Raw genomic sequence first — 8,103 nt, forward strand, 5'->3', positions numbered from 1 at the left:
TTAAGGCAAGAAAAAGAACCAGATTTGTCACCATTACAAAGTGGCTAATTTTATCCAGAAATTTTGAGAAAAACAACCAATTATAAAAGTATTTCTACAGACTCGCAATAACCAATAAAAAATATAATTGATAAAATACAATGAATTTACAGTAATAATACAAAATTGAAAAATATGTGATGCTTTAACAAACAAAAAGAAAAGCTATTCCTAGATAGGAAAAATCAAAACTGTAAACGTGTCTATTTTCCGGAAAGTAATCTATATACATTCAAAGTCATCTCAATCAAAATCAACAGGATATTTTGTAGAACCTGTCCAGTAAAATCTAAGAAAAGAAAATTAGCTAAAACAGCCAAGATTTTTTTAAAAAGAGAAATAATTGGGAACTTGGCCTCTAAGGAGTAAGATATAATAAACAACTATAGTAATTAAAATCCTGTAACACTGATACTGGATTAGAATGAAATCAAGTATTGGATTAATGGAACATTTGAAAACAATGGGGAAAACATTGACTGTTTATGGTAATCACTGGGAAAATCAGCTATGTGGGGGAAAGGGTCCTTCCAAGGAGGCGGGTAGATCAAGGAGACGGGATGTGATAAAATGTGAAGAAATGGGCCGTAAGCCAAGGACTGCATGCAGGTGGCCTGTAGAAGTTGTGAAAGACAAAAAATGGATTCTTCCCTAGAGACCCCAGAGGAATACTGATCTGCTGACTCATTTTAGACTTCTAACCTCCAGAAATGTAAGATGGTAACTTTGTGTTGTTTTAAGCTACTAAATTTATGGTAATTTGTTACAGCGGCAATAGGAAACTAATACAGCCACGTAGCACTACTAATATGTCAATTCAAGAAAGATTGAAATGGTCCATGAACATATACAAGTATCTCGAATCAACAGCAACAGGGAAACAAATTAAAACAAAAATCTTTTGGGGCACCTGGGTTGCTCAGCCAATTAAGTGTCTGACTTTGGCTCAGGTTATGATCTCATGGTTTGTGAGTTCAAGCCCCACGTTGGGTTCTGTGCTGACAGCTCACAGCCTGGAACCTGCTTCAGATTCTGTGTCTCCCTCTCTCTCTGGCCCCCTAACTCTCTCTCTCTCTCTCAAAAATAAATAATGAAAACGTTTTTTAAAAGTTAAGAAAAAACAATGGTTTTTTTTTTTTTGCCACTGACTTGGTAGACATTAAAAATGATTAATTTCACATGTTGACAAGGATTTGGAGGGCATAGATGGGCATTCTTTTATGCTGTTAATGGACTAATGTGTGAGCCTTTTTGAAAGGTAATTTGGCAGTTTAAAGTTTAAAAAATACATATCCTTTGACTTGTCCACTTCTGGGAGGCAATAATAATGGAATGGTTAAGAGCCCAAGTTCTGGAGGGTGACTGCTTGAATAATGAATCTGTCCTACCATCTATAAGATGTGTGACTGAAGTCACTTAAGATCCCAAGTTTCACAAATGACCCATCTACAAAATGCCTAGTAAGTAGGTAGTGCTTGTTATTAGCTGTTATTAATACATTCTAAAGTACATATACATGTTTAAAACAACTATGTCGGTGAGGACTCAGAGAAATTGGAACCCTTGTGCACTGTTGATGAGAACGTAAAAATGGTGCAGATGCTATGGAAAACAGTACGGTGAGTACTCAAAAAATAAAAAAATATAATTGCCATAGAATCCAGCAATTCTACTTCTGGATATACACCTAAAAGAACTGAAAGCAAGGACTCAAATATTAAATAAGCACAGAGTTTCAGTTCTAGAAAAGATGAAAGAAGATGGGGATAGATGGTGGTGATGATTGCACAACAATGTGAATGTATGTAATATCACTAAACTACACTTAAAAATGGTTAAGATGTTTGTTATGTGTACCTTATCACAAGTTGAAAAAAAACCAAAACATCAACCTAGAAAAACTCACAATTCAACCCCAAACACCATGACAGAATTTGTAACAGTGCTTTGGCATGATGCTGTGATGTCACACAACATATAGATCCCTAGATCTTTTAATTAAGCAGGAAATAAAAATACTAAATTAAAAAAAGGAAAGCTATCACTTTATTGTTAGTGTGACATAAATGAATACAATTTGTAATCAATAGTAGCAGTAATTTAAGTAATTTATGGCACCTCCATAAAAAGCAAAGGTACTACAATGGAAAGCTCTCTAAGACACACCATTAAAATGAAAAAGACAAATGCTTGCTTTGGCAGTGCACATACTAAAATGAAAAAGATGAGTAGCTCAATGATACATAGAGTGTGATCCATTTCATATATTTTAAAAATGTATGTAGGTACATATACTACTATACAAACATACTGAGGGGCTTTCAAGAATATAATTGTTCACAGCATGAAATTTCCTCCCCTGGAGGAAAGAATGAAGGAATAAGGAAGGATGTAGGGAAATATAAAGGGAGTTTTCACATTTTGTCTTGTATAATACAATTCTGAATTGTTAGGATCTTTTCCAAAGAGAATTACCCATGAAATAGTCACACACTTAAAAAATAGATAAAATTAAAAACAGATAAAACTCACTGTTAAATTGGTAAGAGTGCAGAGACAGGACTGCTACTGTCTGTTTTTTTTGTTTTGTTTTGTTTTTTTAAGTTTACTTATTTTGAGAGAGTGTGCACGTGAGCAGGAGAGGGACAGAGAAAGAGAGAGGGAGAGAGAGAGAATCCCAAGCAGGCTCGATACTGTCAGTGTGGAGACCAATGTAGGGCTCCAACACATAAACCGTGAGATCATGATCTGAGCCGAAATCAAGAGTCAGATGCTTAACTGAGCCACCCAGGTGCCCCTGGATTGCTACTTTCACACTCAGCTTCATTTTCTGTCCAGCATCATTTCTGAAAGCAAATGACCCTCTACAACTTGCCAAGGCCACCAATCACATGGCTCTATCCACCCTATCTCCCTAGACGGGTGGACACATGATCTAAGCAAGATCTAGAATCCTTTTTAGAGGGAAATGACAGATGCAGAGCTCTATTTCTGAAATCTTAAGCAATAAGGACCAAGGAGTTGTCAGAGATGATTACTGCCACCAAGTAGGGAGATAATGTCTGAGAATGAAGTCAAAATAAAAATAAAGCTAAGACATTTATTGGCTAGGGGTGGAAAAAAATAGGTACCGAATGTATCTCCAGTATCCAGAGGCAGTTCCCTACCTATTAATCCCTCTGGATATAGCCTGAGTTTGAACTGGGTACTTATAAAAAGAAGCATTCTAAATAAGACACATATATAAACATAATGAGGCAATAATCGCAACAATTTTAAACTATTCCACTTCTAAATATTTATCCTATAAATTAAAATAAACACACACATGAACACAGACTTTATAATAATGTCAACTTCTTAGTTTTGATACAGTTACATAAAAAGCAACTACTGGGGGAAACTGGATGAAGGGTAACTGAGATCTTCCTATACTATCTCTGCAACTTCCTGTGAATCTGCAATTATTTTAAAATTTAAAAAGCTTTAAAAATTTGTGGAAAAAATCAAGATACACACAAAGATTTGGACATAATGTTTATCATAGTATTTATTATAGCAAAAAATTAGAAACAAAAACTTTAAGATGATGGATTACACAACATTTATATTATCTTCCTGCTCCAAGCCAATAAAACTAAAACAAAGGAGTACATTAATAAATCTAAAACAATGTGGAAACAGAGAGAGAGAGCAACATCCTAACAACCTAGAAAACCAAAGGTGGGGTGGGTCACAGTGGTGGAGGGAGACAGCCAACCTATCATTAAACTATGGATACAGAGATATGATGGAAAGTGGGTATAAGAAGAGGGATGGTAAAAAGAGTTTTATAAACTGAAAGTTTGTAAAATAGCATTGATACCCTAACACAGCACAGTAGACAGCCTGGAATTTATCCTGTAGGGCTATGATCCCTAAAGAAAATGAACACAAACAGAATAACAAAGGCTGTCAGTGTGGATACTGGTACTCCAGAATAAAGTTCTCCAGATTCTGGTGCCCGGCATCATGGTGGTGTTCTGCCTATTCACCTTTAAGAAAAATCCTTGGTAAGGACACAGGGCTTTCAATTAGTTCTCTAATCGTTCATCTCATAAATATGAAAAGCTGACCAAGTATAAGTAAACATTTGAGGAAAACCTCCAACCCCCAAAGATAGAGACCAAGATAAACAACTAGAAAACTGATCCTAGAGGAGAGAAATGCATTCAGGAAGAACACGATTTTTAAAACTACAGTTGACCCTTGAACAACATGGGTATGAATTATGCGGGACTATTTATATGCAATTTTTTTTTTAAATTTTTTTTTTCAACTTTTTAAATTTATTTTTGGGACAGAGAGAGACAGAGCATGAACGGGGGAGGGGCAGAGAGAGAGAGGGAGACACAGAATCGGAAACAGGCTCCAGGCTCTGAGCCATCAGCCCAGAGCCCGACGCGGGGCTCGAACTCCCGGACCGCGAGATCGTGACCTGGCTGAAGTCGGACGCTCAACCGACTGCGCCACCCAGGCGCCCCTATATGCAATTTTTTTTGATAAATACAGTACAGTCCTGTAAACGTATTTTATGATTTTCTTAGTAACATTTTCCTTTCTCTAGCATACGTTATTGGAAGAATATAGTATCTAATATACAACATAAAAGACAACATGTTAATCAACTACGTTATGGGCAAGATGAGGATTCTGGTCAATAGTATGCTTTTAGTAGTTGAATTTTTGGGGATTCGAAACATACATGGACTTAAAAAAAATTTTTTTTAACATTTTAATTTATTACTGATAGAGAGAGGCAGAGCATGAGCATGGGAGGGGCAGAGAGAGGGGGAGACACAGAATCCGAAGCAGGGTCCAGGCTCTGAGTTGTCAGCACAGAGCCCGATGCAGGGCTCGAACTCATGACCTGAGCCGAAGTCAGATCATACATGGACTTTTGACTGTGTTGGGGGTCAGCGTCCCTAACCCCTGTGTTGTTCAAAGGTCAACTATAATTATGTGAACAAAGAGATCTTAAATGGTATTGGCTTCCAAATGGAATAAGATTCACTAAAGGAAAAGTAATGAGTGAAAAAGAAGCTTCAGAAAATAGTCTTCTAAATGTAGGAGAAAAAAATTACCCATGGAGATGATAAATGCACCAAAAAGAGATAAGAGGCAAAGGCAATCAATTCAGAAGGTCCAACATCTGAATAATGGGAGTTGCAGAACAAGAGATTTGGAAGGGAGGATATAATTAAAGAAATACAAGAAATGTGTGGGGATTAAATGGAATCTCCATTTAAATCAGAAGAGCTCAGGGGCGCCTGGGTGGCTCAGTCGGTTGAGTGTCCGACTTCAGCGTCGACTTCAGCATCGGACTTCAGCTCAGGTCACGATCTCGCAGTCTGTGATTTCGAGCCCCGCGTCAGGCTCTGGGCTGATGGCTCAGAGCCTGGAGCCTGTTTCCGATTCTGTGTCTCCCTCTCTCTCTGCCCCTCCCCCGTTCATGCTCTGTCTCTCTCTGTCTCAAAAATAAATAAACGTCAAAAAAAATTTTTGTTTTAAATAATAAATCAGAAGAGCCCTCCTGGTGCTAACCTGGATTACTTTTACCTACAAAGAGATAAATTACTAAGGAAATTTCAGAATCCAGTGTTATGATCCTAAAGGCTTCTGTGGGGGGGAAAGGTTTAAAAGGGCAATAATCACACTGGCATTAAATGTCTCATTTAGAAACCCAGGATAAAAAAGGACCGTGAGGCAATGACTTCCAAATCCTGAGTAAAATCTTTCTTTTCTTTCTTTTTTTAGCCATTCTAACTCTGAATTGCATTGGAGGGCAGAGTCTTTTAAACATGGGGGGATTTTCCTTCCCTTTCCCTTCCTTTCCTTAGTAGGCTCCACACTGGGCAAGCCCCAGTGTGGGGCCTGACCTCATGATCCTGAGATCAAGAGTCGGCCGCTTAACGAACTGAGTCATCCAGGAGCACCTATCATTCATCTTTTCTGAAGAAGTTACTTGAGGACAGAAAACAAAAGGGAAAACTGCTATAGAAAACATAAGATCTAGGTAAACAGTGAGTCCAAAAGAGAGGACAGGAAAAAAAGGTTCCAAGAGAAGAACTGTAAAGAAAACTATGGGGATTCAGAAGTGCACTTGTGATGAGTACTAGGTCGTGTATGGAAGTGCTAAGTCACTATATTGCACACCTGAAACGAATATAGCACCATATATGTTAACTATACTGGAATTAAAAAAAAAAACAAACCTGAAATGCATTTAATCTGAAATTAATCCAGAGCCAGAGACCAGAGGTCTCTAAGAGAGATCTCAGGGAAAACACATAGACAAGAAAGCATACCTGAAACACTGGAGGTACATGATAAAAGGAGACGACACAAAGCAGAAAAATAGAATTCCAGAAAACCACCAAAAGTCAAACAAAAAAGGATATACAATTATAGGTATAGCTGTTAAAGTAACATAAGTTACTGATGGATTATTGATTTTCTACTTTCAAAATCAACATGATTAAACATGCATCTAGGGGGCTGACTGTAATCCTTTCTAGGGACTTCAGAGGGCAGGCACCATCTTTGTGCTCTCCTGCCATGCTCTGGAGCACCAGGGCCTGCTAGAGGGCAATTTTACATGCAGTTGGTACTCTGGTTTTTATCTCCTGTGCCCTGGTTTTTGAAGCTGCCACTGAGAAGATAACCTATCATCACCTGGTTCTGGTGGCCGATGGGGCTTGCATTCCAGTCCCATGGGACTGTAGAAGTCAAAGAGATGCTTCTTGGCAGGAAACTATCTCCAGGGCACTGTGCAGACTGCATATCAAGGCACAATCCCTAGTCTTTCTGTGAAGGAGACCTCTTGGCTTGTCCTGGGACTTCAGTCTCAGAGACAGGCTTCAGGTTTGGCATACATCTAGTAGATTACAGAGCTGCTCTCAAGGAACGTAGCTGTGGACACCTCTTGGCACTCTTCCTCTGCCTTGTTCCAGCTTGCCAGTATCTACCAGAAAAGAGATTATACACTTATCTAGAGGCCTGATTTTTGCAACTGCTGCCCAGGGGACACTGGACAATAAGACTTATGCTTGTGATTCCACAGGAATGGTATCTGCACACATTTAAAAGCTGCTGCCTACGGGTCTGGCTTCCAAAGAGCCTGATTCTAGGTGCTTAAATCCTCCCCTTAGGGACATTCTCAATTACTGGGAGCTATTAAGAACTGCTGGGCATGTTCTCAAATCCTGGGATCTATGAGAAATATAATAGGCTGCTTGGACAAACACAAAGTTTTGAAAGACAACAAAGAGTTGGGATAGGGTTAAACAATAAGGTTCATCTCCTACATGAGGCCACTCCTTCAAGACTGGGAGAGGTGGCTGTTTTCAACCAACCAACCAACCAACCAACCAACCAACCAACAGAGTCAAGCAAAATGATCAATCAGAAGAATATGTTTTAAATGAAAGAACAAGATAAAACCTCAGAAAAAAAAACTCTTAATGAAACAGAGGTAAGTTCAAAACAATGGTCACAAAGCTGCTCACTGAACTTGGGAGAAGAAGGGATGAACACAGTGAGAACTTTAATAGAGAGAGAAAAAATACTAAAAAGTACCCAACAGAAGTCACAGAGCTGAAGAATAGAATAACTGAACTGAAAAATACATGAGATTCAACAGCAGATGAATGAAATAGAAGAAAGGATCAGTCAACTCAAAGACAGTAAAACTTAATTAGAGTAGGAAAAAAAGTGAAGACGGTTTAAGGGGCTTATGAAACAATATCAATTGGATGAATATTTGCATTATAGAAGTCCCGAAGGTGAAGAGAAAAAGAAAGGGGTAGAAATCTTGTTTGAAGAAATAATGGCTGAAAACTTCTATAACGTGGGAAAGGAAACAGACATCCAGATCTAGGAAGCCCAGAGAATTCCAAAAAAGATGAATCCAAGGAGATCCACACCAGGACACACATTTAAAATCTTAAAAGTTAAAGACAAGGAGAAAAAGAACTCATTATGTACAAAGGAACCACCATAAAATTTTGAGCAGACTGTTCAGCA

General features: G+C 38.3%; 1 protein-coding gene across 1 annotated transcript in view; it reads right to left on the reverse strand.

Moving 5' to 3' along the window:
* Nucleotides 1-8,103, reverse strand: part of SRPK1 (SRSF protein kinase 1) — an 82,591-nt gene that overhangs the window by 41,970 nt on the left and 32,518 nt on the right.

The sequence above is a fragment of the Prionailurus bengalensis genome, chromosome B2 (genome assembly GCF_016509475.1).
Source record: "Prionailurus bengalensis isolate Pbe53 chromosome B2, Fcat_Pben_1.1_paternal_pri, whole genome shotgun sequence".
Lineage (NCBI taxonomy): Eukaryota > Metazoa > Chordata > Mammalia > Carnivora > Felidae > Prionailurus > Prionailurus bengalensis.